Raw genomic sequence first — 21,606 nt, 5'->3', positions numbered from 1 at the left:
AAACTTAAGCCAAATCCATATGCCTCACATTATTTCTAGAAGCCACATAGTCCTTGATTTAAACTCATATTCAGTTGTCAGTGGCCTGGCCCATCTCTTTTTTGATTGCACAATAAACAATTTTTCAAGTAATATCAACTTTTTGGTGGTGCTGATGCTGTAGATAATAGTGATGACAGTAGTAATGACAACATTGAAATTAGAACCCCACACTTTTTTTGGTTGTTCCACCTTATCTCACATTTTAGTTTTAACATAAAATTAAAACAGCAGCCATTGGGGGGGTAAACCAACAGAAAAGGAAGACCTTTCTCTCTGTCTCTCTCTCTCTCTCACTAACTCTGCCTGTCAAAAAAAAAATTAAAACAGGCTTCACCCAAAAGCACTTTCTAAGAGACTGTCTTTAGGTATGAAATAGTTTCCAGTTACATTTTATAATGTCAAAAAACAAATGTGTTTACATACAAATCTATATTTTGGGTGCTGTAATTCTTCTCTGAAGTGATAAGTACTTAATTATTATAGCTAGGTCTAGTCAACATCTGTGACTTAAATAATGATTTAGTGAGGTTAAACTGAACTCTCAATTTTCTTAACATACCTCAGTGTCCAAAAACCGGATTGAAGTCCCACAATGCGGCTTTATCATACATACTCTTTTATACTTTTATAATGATAGCCAATAGCAACATTAAAAACTAATAACATTTGGCTAGCAAGATTTCCAAAGTTAACAAAGACTGAGTTTAAATCTGCCAGGATTTGAATCTTTGATTGAAAGAAATTGGGAAAAACTAAAAAGATGCTTAGAGCACTAACCCACACCTTATCTGATTACACTCTTAAGAAATTATAGCCAATTTTAACTCTGGAAGCAGGAAATAATTCTTTTTTAACTTGAAAATATAGATGAGGTTTAAATAACTTCTGATGCACAGTTTGTTCCAATAGCCATCACTCATCTCCCATACCACCCACATAGCTCTTTTGAGTAGCAAATTTAAAATAATATGACTTACCTACTACAAGGGATGTGACACTATGTGACAGAGCAAAAATCAATTGTCTCAAGTCTAAGAGGACAAAAAGAAAAGTGTGCTGTGCATAAATAGCATCATGCAATTAGTAACAATGGAACAAGTTTTTGAGCCTGCAGTTTTGAGGCTATATTTAATGAAAAAATATAGTTAATGCATAAAGATGTTAGAATCTTCTTTTTTTCAAGATTTATTTATTTGTTTGAAAGGCAAAGTGACAGAGAGAAAGAGACAGAGAGGGAGAAAGGGAAAGAGAGACAGAGACAGACACACACACACACACAAAGAGAGACAGAGAGACAGCGAGACAGAGAGAGAGAGAATGAATCTCCCATCTACTGGTTCACTGCCCAAATATCTCCAACAGCCAAAGTCAGGGTCAAGACAAAACCAGGAGCCAGGAACTCCATCCAGGTCTCCCACACGGACGCCAGGAATGTTAGTACTTGGGACACCATGGGTGTCCAGGATTATTAGCAGGATCACTAACAGGCAGCTGGGCTAGGAAGCAGGGCAGAACTCCATCAGGTACTCCAAAGTGGGATGTAGGCATCCCAAGAGGCGGCTTTACCCATTGCACCACAATGCCCACTCTGGAGTCTTAACAATTTTGATGATAAACAGAAGGATAATACTGCAATTCTTGTATTTTAAAAATGCTACAACTTATTTTTTAACTCCAAAAGACAAATCAGGGCCAGAGAAGAAATATATCTAATGGTATGTGTGGTGAGGACTACTTTTTTTTTTTGGACAGGCAGAGTTAGACAGTAAGAGAGACAGAGAGAGAGAGAGAAAGGTCTTCCCTCTGTTGGTTCACCCCCCAAATGGCCACTAAGGCCGGTGCACTGCGTCAATCTGAAGCCATGAGCCAGGTGCTTCCTCCTGGTCTCCCATGCGGGTGCAGGGCCCAAGGACTTAGGCCATCCTCCACTGCACTCCCTGGCCACAGCAGAGAGCTGGACTGGAAGAGGGGCAACCGGGACAGAATCCGGCGCCCCAACCGGGACTAGAACCCGGGGTGCCGGCGCCACAGGCAGAGGATTAGCCAAGTGAGCCGCGGCACCGGCTGAGGACTACATTTTTTAAATAAGGCAAATCTTTTCGAATGCTTCACAACGTACATACCAAATGGCTTTGACCACAAGTGAATTGCTTACTCTAGCCTTGTGCTCATTTGAAACATTGAGAAAGTAGATAACCTGAGAGTATTTGCTGAACTGAATTGAGTTGACCATTTAGTCAAATGTCAGGTCAAGCAAGGGGAAAACATAGAGTTTTTTTTTTTTTTATTAAAGTGAACATTAGTTAATGGATAATTATTTGGGTTGTAGTAGAGAAATTTCAAATATCTGTGAGGGGTATACAAAGTTCATTTCTATTCATATTTTCTATGACTTAATGAATAGTTGTCCATTTAGACACAGTCACTACTTTTAAAAATTATTGGCAAAATTAAGTCTGTATATTCAACTTGATTGAATATCTTTATAGAAAAAAATTAAAAGGTTTTTGTATCACCACACTAGGGCTGAGGACAGCATTTTAAAATCTGGAGTACTAGTGCTCCCCTTGCATTATGGAAAGAAATTAATACTTCCACATAATATAGAAGTGATCAGTGTTATATGAAACTATACTTTTCAGGAAAATTGAACTGTAGGATATAGTCTTTCCATGATGCAAAATTCACCATTTTCAGAACTAGTCCCTCCATGGTCCAACTATATTAGCTGGGCTAATGCTGATGAAGGCCCTCTTTCACTGTCTATTCTATCCAAGGAAATCCACATTCAACTCACCCCACTGCCACTCAGTGCATCCAGTCTGCACCTTCTGTGGACTTCCACTATCCCTTACAGCACAGTCCTGCCCAACCCAAACAATTTTTTTATTATGCCTGGAATTCAGAAAACTTGGCCCACTTGACTCTACTCCATTTTCTTGGCCCTTGAACAACTTTTCTCCTTAACCTTGAAATTAAGCACATAAACCACCAAAGAAAACAGAAGTCCTACGTAAACTCTCCAGACATGGACTCTCAAGCCCCTCCTCTGTTTCTATGGAAGTCCAGGGTTCATAGATGTTCATTAGGTATTTGTGATCCGGTAACTAACAACAGGACTAATCACAATATGGATTCAATTGCATTCTTCAGAAATCACATTCTCGCAAACAAAATACATAGAGCAAGTCCTTGTACTCAATACTATTTAATTTCTTTACCCTTTTATCCAAGTGTTTGAGGTTTTATATTATTTTCTCAATAATTTCTTACTGTATTATTGCAGCATGCCTCATGGAGCAAGAGAAAAATATGACCTTGTCAGAGCTTCTACATACCCTCCATTCCCCTCCTCATGGAGTATGTAGGCATCCTACAATTAAGGACTCATGGTTGAGTCCCTCACAGCGAATTGCCCTCAGCTGCCAAGAACTGTCTTGGCCAAGGCTGTGCTCCCTAATGCGGGGTAGCCACCAGCCAGTGACTGCCTGAAGTGAGGACAGAATGCCCCAGCCTCTTGATACCATTTGGGGGGACATCAAAACTCCAGAACTTCCCACAGAGCCTGCTGAGGCTCCAGTTGCGATCACATGGCAGTAGTTTCTCTGCCTTAGGAGCAATTAAACCTTCTGTATGCAATGCTCCATCTCAGAGTCTGTTTCCAGGGAACCCAAATGAACCCATCTGTCTTCCCCACTAGTTCCTACCATTTTCATGGCAAATACTGTCGTGAGCATCGTGAGAGTGTGTTGAGACTGTCCTTAAGAGAGAGAACCCTCCAGTCGTATTTCTCAGCCATTCATAGGAAGGAGTTAATCAGTTAAAATGCATAGTAGTAGGAGCGATTCTGATCATTTAATAGGAATCAAGGACAGTGGTTACTAAGGGCCAGAATAAGCCATACTTAATTCACACTAATCATCTGAGATAATGACAATGCCAGAATTTTGGTTTAGGAGGGGCTTAGCTGATGCCATTGTGGTTGGAGAGGACTTAAAATTTGAAAGTTCAGGCTGAGTTGGTGGGTACATTGGAGAACACTGAGAAACATATGTTATGTGTAAAGTAGGGTGAGAGGGGACAGAGAACGCTGATAGGGATGGAGAATTCTGCTGGAACCCTCCCAGAGAGCAAACTGGTGCTCCCACTGCTGTCAAAAGTTTTTAAAACTACAAATTCTTATGTTGTATTCCAACACTAAATCAGAATCCTCAAGGCTTAAGAGCATGGGTTTTGACAGCAGCTGGACTGTGTGCCTTGTTCTTTTACCTGAATCCTAATAATGATACACATTACATTTCCATTGTGTCTAAGAAAATCACATTCATTTTAATTTTCTCTTCAATTTTGGCCATTCCCCAGTTTTCTAGAACTTTGTATGTGGAGTGATCAGATGAAGAATGGAAAAAAAAATCTTACTGTTTTTTCTATTTATTAGAAGTGTAGATAAATATTTGATAATGGAAAGAACCTAAACTTAGCTAACATGAGGGTTTGTTTTATCATCAGAAGCTCATTTTCTCATTTCCATCTACAATTCAATATTGTCATAATTATTGGCAGTTAGCAAAAAGAGTTTATACTTCTGAGGAATAAATCCTATAATCTTATTACTGAATGTATATTCTACTCTAAAACAATATTCTTATTCCATATGATTGTAATATAAACCTTTATGAAATTTATATTTCCACCCTACAATTACATAATATAAAGCACTTTCCTTTCTTCATTTTTCCCAATTGCTTTCTTCAACTTCCTCTTCTTGCCAATGAATTGCCACTTTAAGGTCACTTTGATGTTACCATCACTGTAAAGCAATAAACTTTAAATAATATCCAGCGTGCTCATTGAAGAGTTACACTCTACAAAGATTTAAAGCATTTTGCTGTGCCATGTGGCAACTTTCTAATGGTGCTAAGCACAGATAGTCTGAAAGGATCCATCCCATTACCAAATGTTGTCTTCTACGTTAAAAAAAAAAAAGTGCTAGGGGCAGGCATCATGGCACAGCAAGTTAAGCCACCCCTTGGGAAAACCACATCCCACGTCAGAGTTTTGAGTCCTAGTTACTCTTCTGATTCAGCTCCCTCCTGATGCATCTGGGAAGCAGCGGGTGATGACTTTGATAACCCAAGTGCTTGTGTTCCTGCCACGCATGTGGGAGACCCAGATGGAGTTGCTGCCTCCTGCTTTCGACCTGGCCCAGTCCTGGCTGTTGTGGTCATTTGGGGAGTGAACTGGTGGATAAAGGAGCTCTCTCTCTCTCTCTCCCCCTGTCCCTCCCTCCCTCCTCTGCCCCCCCTTTCTCTCCCTCCCTCCTTCTCTCTGTCATTCTGCATTTCAAATAAATAAATAAATAGTTTCGGAAAGCTGATTTTTAACTCTGGCCTCTGAATTTATCTAGCACTGGGAAAAGTGGTTTAGTCTTAGAAAGAAAGAAAGAGTGAAGAAAAGAAATGAAAAGAGCCAACAATGGCTATTTGAGGACTGATGATCAACAGGAAGAAAATTAGAATAAAGATGAACCTCAAGAATCCTTGAGAAATTCACAAAACTGGGAATCAGAGGTACACTGGAGATAGAGACTCTCAGTTTCTCTTTTTCCTAAAGCACAAATCTGAGCAAACTGTCAAATGTTCTGCCTTCCCTGTTCCTGTAATCCCACGCCACTGGTTCCCACCTGCCAGGCCTGGAGGCCTGGGGCTCCAGCCTTCTCTTTTTACATTCTATATCACAAATCCCTTTCCCTGGAGAAACTAGAACCACTGGCTCTTCCCAAACCATTCTCCAATTGATCTTCTTTTCAATGTCTCTGTTTTTTCTCTTCTTTCTATTTGGAATGCATATGTTCTCCCTCCCAGTGTTAACTGCTTCAAAATCCAACATAAAGCCTGTCTCCTTTAACAAGCCTCCTCTATAGCTCCTTGTGCATGTGTGCTCAGGTTTTCCTCAACCTGTACCATTCTCCGCACCTTTTTTTTTTTTTTTTTTTTTTGACAGGCAGAGTGGCAGTGAGAGAGAGAGACAGAGAAAAAGGTCTTCCTTTTGCCATTGGTTCACCCTCCAATGGCCGCCGCGGCCGGCACGCCGTGCTGATCCGATGGCAGGAGCCAGGTACTTATCCTGGTCTCCCATGGGGTGCAGGGCCCTCCGCACCTCTCTTAAAATTAGCCTGATATACTCTGGAATTAGGTACTCTGGAATTAGAGTTGTATGTGGTTTTGCTTATGACTCAAACACATAACTATAAGCTATCTTTGAACTTAGGCATTTGACATCACTCATTTTTGTACCCCTCTTCCCTTCCCCTTCACAAAAAAAGGTACTTAACCAACTATGACAGCGTGGTAGGCATTTGGTGCACTGGTTAAGCTGCTTAGGACACCCATATCCTATATTGGAGTGTGGAGTGTCTAGCTTCAAGTCCTGTATCCATTTCTGATTTCATCTTCCTATTACTGTGTACCCCAGAGGCATAAGGCTCAAATACTGAGACCCTACCAGCTACTTGGGAGACCTGGATTGTATTCCTGGTTCTGGTACCATCCTGGTCCAATCCTTGCAACTGCAGGCATTTCAGAATGAACCAGCAGATGAAAGATCTCTGTCTCTCTCTGCCTTTCAAATAAATATAATAAATAAAAATTCAATTCACAGGAAAACAACTGTGGCACGATTAATTGCTAAGAGGGCAGGAAAATGGCAGAGAGACAGGAAAGAAAAAAGAAAGGAAGCAAGGTTGGTCATTTCTTCTCCTGCGGTCCATTTGTAGGTTACAAACTACACAATAATAATCCTCTTCTGTAATTCTCAATTTTCCATTTTTACTTTCCTTTTATGAGAAGCTTTTGTCTCTATTTACAATGCAGCAGATGTTTTAGAGAACACAGATCTAAAACTGATGTGCTATCCCTAATTACTAAAGCACCCATGTGTGTAATGATTTACTGATGACCTACTATATGCCACACACAAGATAGACAGGTACTGGCTTCCGCGAGCTAAGCTAAGCCATTCATTGAGAGGAGCACACCTACCAATGTAAGCAGCTTGGTCTGTGACTATGTTATTAAGGATCTTTGAGAAGAACCCCAACAAAGGAAAGCAGCAAAGTTCAAAATCCCTGGGGATCCCTTGAATGCATTTGCTTTGCACACTGTGGAGCTGGGTGCCTCGACTACCATTCAGGAATTATGTCATGGTGAGAAAAATTAAGGGTTTAAACAGGGGTGTTCACAAACCGAACACTGAGAGCCACCAGATTCATTTGTTACTTGCAAATTTTCTCCCCTGGCCACATGAAGTTTTGTTTACACAAAATACCTGATACCACTCTTATAATTCTTTATCCATTTTTACTGCTTTGTTTTGCTTCCTTAACTGTACTTCTTTTGAACTAAAGTTGGTGGAGAGGATATAAGCATGGTAGTGTTCACAGGCAGTGTCATTTCTTCAAAAAGGTATGTTAGCCCACCCAGTAAGTCTATAACAGCCATCTAACCTAAGGGGCAAGTGTTATGGTCTAGCGGATTAAGTCACCATGGGTGACATACATCCAGTACTGGAGTGTCTGTGAGGCAGTAGACGGTGGCTCAAGTGATTGAGCCCCTGCCACCTCCTCAGGAGACCTAGATGGAGCTCTAGGCTCCTGGTTTCTGCCTGGCCCAGTCTTGGTTGTTACAGACATTCGGGGAGCGAACCAGTAGGTAGAAGATCACCCTCTCTCTTGCCTGCTCTTGCTCTGCCTTCCATGTATATGAAAATAAATATTTTTTAAAATCCAAACTGAATACACCTACAGCCCTTTCTTCACTTTATCATATAAAATTCAATCCACTGAAGCCATTTTTCTGAGTTAGAAAAAAATTAATGGCCTATTTTCTAAAATGTTACTTTTACAATACAAAGGAATGAAGCCCACTATTCCAAACTTTTCCTTTCAGCACATTATAAATTCATACATCTTGAAAAAAAAATCATGTGTGTATAGGTACATTATTCATTTAGCCCACAAAGTATATGGAGATATGTGTACATATGTATCTCTCTCTCTCCCTACATATATATATATATATATATATATAAACATACACACACATACTTGCATACATACCTATTTCAACTGTGTCTCATTCACTTAGTAGCTGTGTGATTATAGCTTGGCCAACTGATAAAATATGCCTGTCTTCATTATTTCAAAATCAGTTCATTATGTCTATATAAGCTGAGTGGCCCCAATGATGAAGAAATATGAAATTCTTTGTCTTCAAAGTGAATTAAAATGTGACTAAAAAATATTTTGATATGGCCCCCTAGTGGAATGCCTTGGAAACAAGAAGGCAACATTCAACACTGAGACAATGATGGCGGTCCTAAATGGCCAGGGATTTCCAGAGTGGGATTTTCAGGAAAAATCAGGAAAAGGGAGGGGTTCCAGAGAAAACAGTTCTCTGCAGGTGGGGAGATCCAAAGCTAACAGGAAAAAGGACAGAGAAGAAAAAGGTCCAACAGTGACCTATTTTCCCAACTCTCATTTTTATTGTGTCTCCAGAAATGAAATGAGGTCAAGAATGGCACAGTGTGCATAGAGGAAAAATAAAGTCGACAGATCCTGGGGAGGTGTCAAATGAATGATCACAAGTCAACAAAGTCACCTAGAGGCCAAAGGATTAGATGTGCTAAAATTAGCCTCAATAAGAACAATGACTTTCTTAAACTGAACTACTAGAAAAGAATACTGTATGCCAGGACATATTGCTATGTAACTAAAATACCCAGCTGAGGGCATATATCATATCAAGAAATGGGAATTGTGTTTTGCAGCAGAGCCAATGAACTGTAAGATCTTAGAAACTTAATTTCCCCAGTTCACCATTTCCTGGTTGTGGCAAAATGAGGCAGCTTTTACTCCTACGCTGTACATAAATTCCAGTAGATTTTTATGAGGCCACCAAACTCACTCCTGACTATGTTTATGATAATTCATTTTTATTCTGACTACAATAAAAACGATGCTTACTTTATTTTTAAAGAGCTATTATGTTGTAATATCGAGTGATTTTAAGTTATAACTGTTGACTCCTAAAATTTGAATGGGAGTTTATATATGTTGGAACTTTAAATATATGTTCATAGAAAATCATATGCTCCAAATCTATGTATCCAAAACTCCAACTCCTTTGATGAACAAACCAGCACCATATGCATCTGCCTTTACCTTTCCATGTAAGATAAGTGCAATTCATGTGCATCTGCAATGTTCAGTATTTTGGCGCCAGACATATGGGCCTTGAATTTAGTGGGACTGTAGGAGTTACTCCAAAGCATCTAGAATCTACATAAACACCACATTTTCTAGGCACGTAGATGAAATGATGCATTTCAAAGACATACATAAGTGCTGTTGTACCTATACATGAATCAGCTTTTAAAGTTATTATATTGATTTTTGAATTATAAAAGTTAATTGTTGTTATGCATTTTCTCAAACATGAAGGTGTAACTATGAATAAGTGGCTTTCCAAATTTCTTTTTAACATCAAAAGAGGAACTTTACACCAGAAAATGATGACTATCACTGTACTAAGTCATAGCTGTATCACATGGAAATGTTGATAAGGCAAGAACCTACCAATCAACTTACTTTAACAAGGCCATGAGAAGACAAGACACTATGAATAATTTCATAATTATTTATATGCTGATTTATTATAATTCACATAAGGTAAAAGTTAATAAGTATATGGTAAGAGTGATAGTCTATAATTATATGATCATAATCCATTTCACTTTTAAAGTGAGTCCAAACTTCACCCACAATATCTTGATTTAGTATTAAAATACATTCTAATTTTACCCTTAAACTTATATTCTTAGACATGTAACTCCTGCAGGAAGAAAAATAGCTAATTTAGTGCCATTTATTTTATGTGTATGAGCACGGTAACTACAACAAGAAATTTGAATTGCTTGTCTTGGAAAAGATGATAGTTAGGGTTGTAAAATGGAAACAGGAAAAAGCAAATTTGAAGAAGTCAAATATGAAAGTGCTGTGCTCTCTCCACAGTTCACTGCTTGGCAATTTCAGATCCCATGATAGGAAGGCAACATCAGGCCACTCATTCACCTCTTTTCTGTAGCTAAAAGCCTTAGGAGTCTTAGACTTTTGGCACCTGAATATGGTTTTTACACAAGGGGACCAAAAAAACCTGCCAACTGATGATCTTTCATTGTAAGACAACGGTCAAGGTAAGTAGCAAGGGTGTGTCCATTGAGCATGGTGGTTGGCTTGTAACAGAACGCAAGATACACTGGAAGACACTCCAGGGTGGCATTCTCTGGGTGAAAATTAAAAGCATATTTGTAAGTTGATTAGCATACTTTATCAAACAAACAACTCTGTCTACATTCCTATAACATTCCTTTGTAAAACTGCTAGAGTAAATCGAAAATATTTCCCTAAGTCTGAGAACATGCATTTTTTTCAATATAGGAAATCAGGAAAATGTTTGCATGAGTTATCAAATTCATTTGAAACAAAGAAATATCTGGAATCCTTACCTTAAAAATCAAGACACTGGAAAGTTAGGTAGAAGAGATTGTTCTATAACATCAATGTTCTTTATTTTAAGTCCATGTATATTTACCTGTTTTACAGGGTTAATTTTCAACTCTTCAATTCTATCTTCACTAATATATTAAAAATGTTCTTTGTAATCTGATTATCCAGTCACTTAACAACATAAATGAAAGCTCACATCACTAACTGTCCCCTTCTCATATATATAAATATATTTATGTTAAGATCAAAGAACATTAAAGAAATACAATTTTAGTGGTGACATGTGGGGGATTGCCTCCCCCTAAAGAATGTTAGTAATTATTGCAAGTAGAAAATTGCAAACACAACTGGAACCTTTATATTTTCATTTCCTTTATTACACTTGATATTCAAACTCTTTATGCATTTGTTTAAAAAGTGGTAGTTGAGAGTAGCTTTCTGGTCAGTGGACCCAATTCAAGTGGCAGCATCAAGTTTGTTTGCATACATTGTTTGTTTGTTCTAGATACCAGAAACAGAAACTTCTAAGCATTTTTTTCAAAAGCAATCAGCTTAAAACACACACATAAAACCCTTAGTTCTCACTCTTTGAATCTTATTCAAAAGCAACAATGTTTTTAATTACTTAAGACAACCATATTCCCATATGAGAACTCCTGAAAATAACTGAGTACTGAGTAAAAGTTAGCAGCCATAGCTTTTAATTTGTCTGTGTTGCTTAATCACTGAACGACATTATCTACCAGTGCACTGTAATTGATGCTAGAAAGTGCCTATAAACATTTACAAAAAGAGCATGAGGAAAAAAATGCACTGCTAAATTCCTAAGACTTAGGGGAATCTTTAATAATAATTCCAATTATTTCTAAGGCATAGCATGGGGGTACGCACTTAGATACGCATTATCTCCTTTCTTCAGAGCAACATCTAGAACTATGCTACTTTTTAAGTGATTCTCTGAACATTGAGAGGTCTAGTCTGATGGCAGAGGTCACAAGACCAGTAAGCAACAGAGCCTGGAGTACAACTCAGGCCCTCTGACTTCTTCCAGAATTCAACAGTGCCTTGATGCCTCAGAGAGCTGCATCCTGCCTCTGAGAAACTCCTGACACAACTAAGGGAAACAGCATTGAAATTTCACAATAAAAATGCTGATACAACCTTATCTATAGCCACGCAAATTGAGCCATTAGAATTCTGCTTCATAATTTGAGCTTCACCAATAAACTTGATACTTTTAAATCTTACCAATAAACATTTCTTTGGTTGTCACAAATTATAGAGTAGTGTGCATTAAGGGATCCCAGATTTGACAAATATCAAAGATCTTATCTGTTGTAAAACAAAGTCTATCCCAAACTGAAGGGCTTGGGATGTATTAAAGTGCAGTTTGGGTCAGATTAAGATTCTGAAATGCAAATATTGAGTTAATCTTCAAAGTTTAGTTGTCCTCAAAAATGTTTTGTTGATAAGTCATTTTTAAAAATAACACTGATTTTGTTCATGTACATTGTGAACATAATAAAAATTCCATTGCCTCTAGTTTTAGAAATACTGTAATTACTTATCTGCTAAATTTACTGACTTGTCTGAACCAATAGGAAACAAAATTAGTGGCTTCCATACTCAGAAATGCTATTTCTTCTTTTTCTTCTCAAGTATTTTCTAATCTAAGTACATAACCTGGGCTGACAAAACAGCAATCAAGTGGACGAATACATATTATACCTTAAAGTACTCACTGCCTTCATGTTCAAATGCTTTCCTGTTAAGCAAAGCCTTTTCTTATTGATTTGTAGGGTACTTTAGAAATAATGCCATAACCTGCCTTGCTTACATAATCCTCTTCCTAAAGAAAGTAACAGGTTATAAAGTGCCATTAAAATGATTGAAACTATCTTTCCTCATGTGAGTCTATGCAGTTTGAAGTAAAAGGACAGCTCCTGCATGTGTACATGTGTGTCACTGCCAGTGTCTTTTTGTATAGACTCCTTTACATTTCTGGTAGCATTTCCATCTGCTACTGAGCTTAGAAAACCTCCCGAATATGCCTTGCTTGGTAACATATGTGGGGAACTCAGAACACAACTGAGGAAGTCATTTATAAAATATTCAAATAAGGGTTACAGGAAAAATCATTGCAGACTGTATTTCTGCACACAGTTGTAGACTAACAGCCTGGAAGCAGCTGTAGTGTTACCCTGACCCCTGAAGGAAGGAATCAGGAGTTAACTTCACATTCAATTTCCTACACAATATGAACACCAACCTCCAAATCCACTGGCACAATATTTCAATGTTGGGGCATATCCCGCAGAAATAAAGTCACCTCCAATACCTGACCTCGAAATTGCATCCCACAATCTCACCATTCTCATTTGGGGTAAGCAAATCTTTTCAAAGTTACTTAGTGAGTGGCTAGATTCTACATCTGACTCCATAGGAATACTAGGAAATGGAATATGAGAAACAGAGGCAAAACAGAAGGAATCATCTCGTCTCCCTGACAGAAAAGTCAGCTAGTCTTCTGTGTAAAATAATTGTAAAGGGAAATAGGAAACAGCACAACTAGATGATAAGATGATTCAATTGAAAAGAGTTAAGTTTTCAGCAGTTTTATTTTGGGGGCTATATAATGGGTGAATGGAAAAATAGACCCTAAAACAATAGAAAGCCAAAAGGAGCTGATGTGTGTTTTCTTTCTTTTTTTTTTTTTAATCACAGCTCCAAATAAAACATGAGGGGAAAATGGAATTTTATCCTGCAGCATTCCCTCCTCTGTACAGTGAGCACACTACACTGATCTCGTCTCATGCTAAAAGTCTGGGGTAGCTGCAACATGTCTTTTAAGCCATTCATTAGGGAAAACTTGCAAACGGACTGCTCTTTGTTTTTGGGATTTGTATTAGTAATAAGCCCAATGCCATTTTTAAAAAATGGAGCAGGATATTGTTACCTCTGCAGATTTTTACTTCTCCTTTTCCAGAGGGTTTAAATGGCCCAAAAAGAGGTTGTCATGGCAAAGACAGAGGCGCAAACCACTCAATTCTGACACACCGTGGAAGCAATCATCATTCTTATGAGGGAACCACCAGACTGAAATCTGCATCAAGCTGTACCAGGAAAAATGCAAGGGAGGACCCTAAATGGTCATTCTGTTCACAGTCTTCATTTCAATGGATTTAACTTTCCACTCAGTTGGGGTCACATACTTCAATCATAGGGTAAAGCCCCGTGACCTTGACTGGGATCATCAGCCCCAGTTATTTCAATGGGGCACTTGTGAAACATTGCGGACTCATTTTGACTCTCCGCGGGTGTGGCTAAAATTGCTTCCGTCCAGCCCTAAAGCTTACATGATCTGCTGTCCCTCAGAAACTCACTATGAGAAAACTCATGCTAAATTCGCCACAGAGATCAAGGTTTACAGGACCCTTGGAGCTAATCTCTGTCTGCCCTCCTCCTCTCCTGGCTTTTACAAGCCTTCAAAAGTTAACAGGGTGATGGAGCCTCTCTCTATACAATCATTTCATCTCAGTATCGTTGACTGAAGCTCGCTGATGTAATGAAGTTACATAATCACCGATTATGCACGACTTCCATCCATCTTCCTACATATCCACATTATCTTGTCCCCTCCCCTCTTGATCAATCTACCAGGTGAGATTTATAACACATGTAAATGCTCCATTCTCTCATCATAGGTACTGAATATGGGACTTTAGCATTGCAGTACAGTGCACTGAACCACGTCATCAATATCGATTTTTTTATCCCATTTCCCAGGCAGAATATGCTTTAAGCATCCTTGGTGCTCTAGTCTCTAACTTTTTATGAAAAGGGAAAATAGATGGAGCGGATAGGACACATCTCCAAGTTAAGGTTAAGGGAAGTGTTTAATTGCCTGCATTTCCCAAGCTGGCTGCATTGCAAGAAAACGATGGTCCCTGCTCCCAACCTTCGACTCCTCTGCACGTGGGTCGCAGCTCCAGCTCTTTAGGGTATTAGGTAAATAATTATATTATTGGGCAATTAAACTTGAGAAAGAAAACACTATGGTGATATTTAAGATAATATTGTCCCACTCCCCTGTATTTTGGTCATCATGTTCAGCTTTTTCCTTTTTTTTTTTTTACTCTGAGTGATAATTCAATAGATTACAAAAAAAGTATTCCACGGCACCTAATAATCTCCAATAACCACATCCTTGAGAACAATTAACAATGATTATCACCTTAAAGTTTAAGAACTTGACAAGTGGGATGTCCCCGGTCCCATTGCGGCTGTGAAATGCAGCAGAATGCTGCACTGAGTTGAAAACATATTTCTTTTAATGAATAAAGAGTAGCTCGTTTCATTTTAAATAGGGCTCTTCACTAAGTGTTCCCTTTCCTGCTGCTACCCCTTCCAGAACGCAGGAGCCACAAATATTGCCTCCAAACAAAGAGTGTCTACCGGAATTAATTTAAGACACTCTTCTATATCAAAATAATTGGGGGGGGGTAAGCGATGCTATGATTTATTTTCCATTACACTCAAACTACAGGCACACATACATACACACACGCACACGCACACACACCAACACACCCAACTGCAGTTATTCCATTCAGTGCCAATAACTGGCCACATCACAGCCATCACCGCGATGCAGCAATCTCCAAGTCACCCATTCCCATCACAAATGCCCAAGTTTGCTCGTGCCACTGATGGGTTTGCATGTATAAAATGACCTTACCCACAAGAGTCTTCCGAATTATTCTCCTCTGGATATCAGTCGGTAAGGTAATTGCTGGTCATCACAATGCGTATTCAGAAAAATCCACGTTTTACTCCTGTGTTCTTTTTCTTGTCTTTGCTAGCAATTAATATCGTGAACAAGATACCCATTCACAAATGCCAAGTTCACCATAAAAGCAGATAATTCCATACAGATCTTTCCTACAGACTGTCTGTCTCCAGTTAGTTCTCAAAGTGCCCGATTGTTTGGTGAAGATAGAATCCAGGTGCAGAGCAGGGGGAAAAAAAGACAAGGAGGAAAAAGAAGAGGCAGAAAGAAAAGGAGAGACTGGGAGAGGAGGGAGCAGAAAAGAGGGAGGAAATAATAATTTTTAAAACACAAGGAAGAAAAAAGGCCGATAAGTGAGGAAGTCTGTGAGCTCTATGACAAGAATTGGAGTCTTGCTTGCAAATCTTCTGGATACATGTAGCTTTTCAAATCCTCCTGTTCCCCAAGTAAAATTTCCAGATCCGGGATGCAGCCATAAGAAAGAATCCTATGTATATTTCACAAGTATCCCGCAATAACAGATCCGACGGGGTTTTCCTTGTACAGTACTGCTATGTGAAAGCACACAACCCCTGCTGTTTGGGAAGGTGTCTCCTGGGTCCTAGCTCTCTTCAGCAGCCCCCAAAAATGATTTTTCAAAAAAGAGTGTGTGTGGGGTGGGGAAGCAGCTTTGCGTTTGTCTTGAATGATGCTAATCCTGAGCGAAAACGACAAGCAAACCACGAACAGCACGAGATCTTGATTAATAGCCACGATCCACTCAAAATATCCCAGGAAAGAAGGAGCGAAAACAAGAAAGAGAAACTGCAATGCATAAATGATTCCAGTGTTTCTACAAGATCGGTTCATTTGATTGAATGCATTCTCTGGTTTGCTGCAAGTCATAAAGAGGATAGTATTACTGCCACCCAATGGATATTTTAGTACTAGCCAATCCACAGACAGCCACCGCTTTGCGAGTTTTAGTTTTTGGAAGACCGGAGAGGAAGGAGGGTAGCCTGGGAATCTTTTGGGAACGACTCCGGGAGGCCCCAAATAACGGGAATCTGTCCTTCCGGGCAAAAGTGGACGGCAGATTTGGATGCTTACCTAGTCTTGCGTTGGCCACCTTAGAAATGCGGTTCCATTTCTCCAGGAAGCAGAAAGGTGGAGAGCGATGCCTAGGCTGATACACTCATAATAACCTCCTTTTCATCTCTTCTCTTTGAAGTCGATTTATTATTGAGCGCGATCTCTCTCTCTCTGTCTCTCTCTCTCTCTGTCTGATGAATTTCAAACTGGAGGAGGGTTCAGGGCTGCTCCAAACGGCAGGTGGCAAGGTGACAATTGTTTCTAAAGGACAGTTTGGCAAAGCGCTTCAGTCTGTATTGGTATGTAAACTGGGAGTCCTCCAGGCAGAGTGCCTCCACCAGTTTCAGTTTAGGAGGCAAAATCATCCCGAAGTGAGTGGGGTTCGGGAAAAGGGGGAGGGGAGGAGGGGGAGGCGAGGGAGAGGGGGAGGAGGAGGAGCAGAGAGGAGGGAACTGAAGAGGATCCTCCTTCCTGTCACCGTTCCATAGAGCTCCCTACTTGAGTTGCCTGCGGGTTTCTGTGGTGAGGAAAGCAACAAAGTGGGGACTGGTAAATAAATGAAGGTAATTGTTCAGTTTGAGGGCCTGGCTCTTTTCCCTCGGGAGAGCGTGGTGCTCGCAGGTGATTGCGTGCTTCTCAAACTTAAATGTATGCAGATCACCCCCTAAGTCTTGTGAAAGGGGGGATTCCGATTCTGCGGGTCTGGGGCGAGGCCGGAGAGTCTGCAGTTTCTACTAAGCTGGCTCCTGGACCATAATCATGCCATTGGCCTAGCTAGACCCTGGGGGAGTGTTCATAGTTACACTGCAGCCACAGTGTGAGGGTCTGACAGCAGGGTAGGCAGGTCGCATAAAGGACAGAGTAGCACCTCTCCGCCAGTCCCCACCCCTTCTCCTCCTCCACCCCGGTTCCCATAAACCCCCTGTAGCTCCCTCTCTTGAAAAGCTAAAAGCGCTCTACAATGCGTTCCACAAGCTTTTGTAATGGAAGGTTTAACAGGATAAACCAAAAATAGAACGATAAATAGGTAAAGCAGCCTTGGCCCTGGAGAACTGTATCTTCATTTAATTTGGAGAGTAAAACACAAGTTAGAGGAAATGTTTGCAACAGTTCGGGCACACGTGAGCTTAAGGAAATCAGGGCGCAGGTGAGACTGGAGGACTACTGGGAGGCCAGAAGGGAAAGTGAATCTGCATTTTGAAGGAAGGAGCGGTAAATTGAATTTTCCAACCCAAGGGGAGGGAAGCAGGGGTTAAAGTGTGTAGGCAAATCTTATGTGGGTTCTCTGAAGGCAACGCACCAGCGTAACCTCGTGTGTGCTAGCGGGTCTCTGCTCCATATTCCCTGCCTAAGTGCTGTAATCCAGAGTACTCTGAAGACCAGAGGTGAGGAAGAAATATAGTCCCTCCTCTTACAGCGAGTGATCTGTTTTTTCTACACTTGCTCTCACGGTCCTCTAAGCAAAGGATTCCACCTCACACAGACTGGGAGGGAGCACAATTAGCAAATGCAATTGTTTCCAGCAAAGTTGAGAAGTGAAAGTGGTGGACTCCAGGCTCAAATCCTAATTCGAGTCTACTTTCTACTCTCAAGCAGCCACCATGACTCAAGGGAATCCCTTTCCTTTCCCTTGGCCTCAGTTTCCTTATTTGTAAAATGACTGATTGAAATGAGCCAGCGGCCCAGGTGTGGTCCAGACCCATACGGCGCAGACATCAAGTCCTGGAGTTGCAATGCTTCTCCAAGTCAGTCTCTAATTCTACACAGAGCGTGAGTTAGAATTACAGGCCATGAGCTACAGAGAGCAGCAAGAAGCACTGGAAAGTGTCTTAAAGACCCAAGTGACCATTCGGCCATTTCAATCCTGTGGCAAAAGACGATTTAAAACACTCTCTCTTCAGATTTGGGAAGGGAAGTGTTTATTTGAATCTGAGGTGAAGCATTGTCTATTCCTGGATTCTACCGAGCCAACTGTGGGCCTCGCTGTTTGTTGCCATGGGATCCTCTTTGTGCGAACTGTCTTGAACTGTGTGGGAACATTTTCCTCTTGCCTCCCTCCCTTCAGTTCTCTCTCTAACTCTTCTGAAGATATGTGTCAGAACGAAATGTAGCTGCATTATTGCCAATTAAGACTAACAGCAGCTGCAAGGTGCATCTAATTAAGAATTTTAATTACTTCACCCAATTCTCTTTTGCAGATGTTGAGAGCATTAAACAATGTATTGTGATTTTGTTCTAGAATCTGTGCAAAACTGACCTCCCTCGAAAGGGAGGTAAAAAACCATATGATTCAATGATGGGTATAAAATTAAGACTCTGACATGGGAAGAATATACTTTGACACGTTGCTTGAGAATTTGTGACACTATGTCCAGGATGAGGCAATAGAGTACATATCTACAAATATGATTTTTTCTCTAAGTACAAGAAAAAGGCAAGCAAATCTCAAAATACTGAAAAAAAAATTAACAATTTACTACTCAAATAGACTCCTTGCATGTTACATAGTTCTCAAATGCTCTATTCTTTTCCTTTGCCAGTAACAGGATGGTTAACAGTAAGTTTGGTGCTGCAATATGGGAATTGTAGGCCATATGCAAAGCATTATGGGGTTTGTAGTAAAAGCTAGCTGCAGATCAATTCCATGCTTCTAGCTTTTCTCAATTGAAGAAACTGCTGTTTTATTTTCTGGTAATGAAAAAAGAAGAGTGTCAAGATATTTTACATTGGAAATTCATTTTAATGAAACAAAGTTGGTATTACTAGGAGTATGAAATCAGAGCTTAGTGACAGTAATATTCTGACTGGGGAGATGGAGAATACATTACCTCTACTTCACAAACCACACAATAACCTGAGTGAGCTGTTTCCTAACGTTACTATCCTATAGCTAAAGTTTCAAATTCACTTTCATTGCCTTAGTAATAAAAAGTGAGGAATGTGGTATTTATCAAAAAGAATTGTGAACACAGGAAATGAACTCAAATTTTTATGGATTTTGCCTTTAACTGTTTGTAGCCTTAATTTAATTTGTCACATTTCACATCATTCCTCAGTAAAATGAACTAGAGTTTTATTTAATCTACCTTTTTAGGTGTTTTGCTACACAAAATTATTCTGAATATTCAGAGTAGCTACTCTTTTTAATGATATTCTTTGAGACTACAAAACATGTTTGGAATGAGGTGTTTGGTTCAGTTTTAAATTAGTTAATTATGGAAACATGAAACTTCACAAGTTATAATCTACTTAATTTTTTTTGTTTGCAGATTATTCTATGTGGATAATACACAATGTACTGAAGTTTTGATTTAACTCTGTTGGCAGTTTATTTCAAAGTTCATTAAATCTTTTCTGCGTGATATGAATTTAACGTTTAGCTCCCCAGGAATGCTCTTGAAATCAGCCCTGTTTTTGTTATGACAACTGAAATATGTCTCTTCAAAGTCTCTTCCATCTGTGAATGTCTCCATTATTATGCTAAGTTACTTAGAAGGCATTTTATACCTGAGGTTGCTTCCTTTTTTCTTTTTCTCCTTAAAAAGGCCTCCATCCATAAAAAGGCGGTGCTAAAGCAAACTATTATTACAGACATGAATAAATGCAAAATCAAGTACCCTTCGTTTTCAGGCCTTTTGCCAGCAACATTCATTTGAACTCACAACCACACATTCTCAAATGAGGTATAGACAAAGACTTGAGCATTTCGGCAGAACTCCACCATAAAGTTCAGGAATAATAAAGAATGCTATGAAAAAGCAAACGGCAACAGGGAAGAAAAATGCCATGCCTGCTTTTCTTTCAGATTTCTAAGTTTTGAATCATAAAAATATACAAATATATATCTTCTTGAATGCAGTTTACGTTATTGTTCATACTGTGAATATTTCTTTTATGGTCATAAAAATAAAAGCAATGCCCCAAATGAAACACTATGTACATAAGCGATGCAAATGCATCCCCGTGGAAAGCCGGCTGGCTGCTAGTGGGAGGGTATATTTATACAGTGCCTTTCATTTGGAAGGTTCCCAAAATGATTTGCAAACTGTATATAGAGGAATTGCTCACCATGGAAATTCACCCACTTCCAAGAGAGAATGCAGAAGTCATTCCACGCTGACAACCAGTTTAAATAAAACTACAGAATAATATTTCAGGTGGGTAAGTATTAGAATTATCATTGATTCAGGAAATGGGCACCAAAAACCCAGTATTTGCTGAGCAGGAGTGAAGGTATGGAGGACATTTCTATGGCTGTATTTAGTCAAGATCCTGCTCTCCAAAAGCTTACATTTTATTGAAATCTGACCAGAACCAGGGAACTAAAAGCCTCATTCCCTGGTGCATTTCTGATGTCCACATGTAGTTCAACGGAAATAGACTACTTGATATTTTTGTCAGTGTTTCTATCTGGCTGCATGTTATTCAGGACACATGACTTTTTTTTTTTTTTATTTGACAGATAAAGTCAGACAGTGAGAGATAGAGACAGAGAGAGAAGTCTTCCTTCGTTGGTTCATCCCCCAAATGGCCACTAAGGCCGGCGCCGGCCCTAAGCCAGGAGCCAAGTGCTTCTTCCTGGTCTTCCATGCAGGTGCAGGGGCCCAAGCACCTGGGCCATCCTCCACTGCCCTCCTGGGTCACAGCAGAGAGCTGGAATGGAAGAGGAGCAACCGGGACAGAATCCAGTGCCCCAACTGGGACTAGAACCCAGGGTGCTGGTGCCGCAGGCAGGTGATTAACCAAGTGAGCCACGGTGCTGGCCCCAGGACACATGACTTTTGGCAATACTCCGCTTCAAATTGTATGTACAAAAAAAGAGCTGCATTTATTATGGTTGGGGCAGGAAAAATAATAAATAATGATACCATTTCCTGCATTGAATGTTTTTGGGGGACAGTAGGGCAGAAGTCTCTGGGTTTGGGAAATCAGATGAGATGGTATTGACGTAAATATATGGGAGATTGCTTCCTCTGAAATGATTTAGGGCACTTCATGGTAATTAAGGTATCTAAAATACTTCGGTGAAGGAAGAGAACAGTGTGAGCTGATGTTTCAGTGTATAAAATATGAAATAAAGTGTCAGTGACTCCTAAATGAACTAGATTAATGATATTTTTCAATCGCAAATAGAAGAGGA

At 39.8% G+C, this 21,606-nt stretch overlaps 1 protein-coding gene across 1 annotated transcript in view; it reads right to left on the bottom strand.

The window, feature by feature from the left end:
• The window catches only part of IL1RAPL1 (interleukin 1 receptor accessory protein like 1), a 1,400,814-nt gene extending 1,383,994 nt beyond the window's left edge, over positions 1-16,820 (bottom strand). The window contains exon 1 of the mRNA XM_051827650.3: positions 15,345-16,820. The gene's annotated coding sequence lies outside the window, so the exon portion shown is untranslated. The remainder of the gene's footprint in view (positions 1-15,344) is intronic.
• Positions 16,821-21,606: the final 4,786 nt, after the last annotated feature.

This window comes from Oryctolagus cuniculus, chromosome X, assembly GCF_051225735.1.
Source record: "Oryctolagus cuniculus isolate XC-2025 breed Fujian yellow rabbit chromosome X, ASM5122573v1, whole genome shotgun sequence".
Lineage (NCBI taxonomy): Eukaryota > Metazoa > Chordata > Mammalia > Lagomorpha > Leporidae > Oryctolagus > Oryctolagus cuniculus.
Note: the sequence above shows the minus strand (reverse complement) of the source record. Positions and strands in the feature narration are given on the sequence as shown.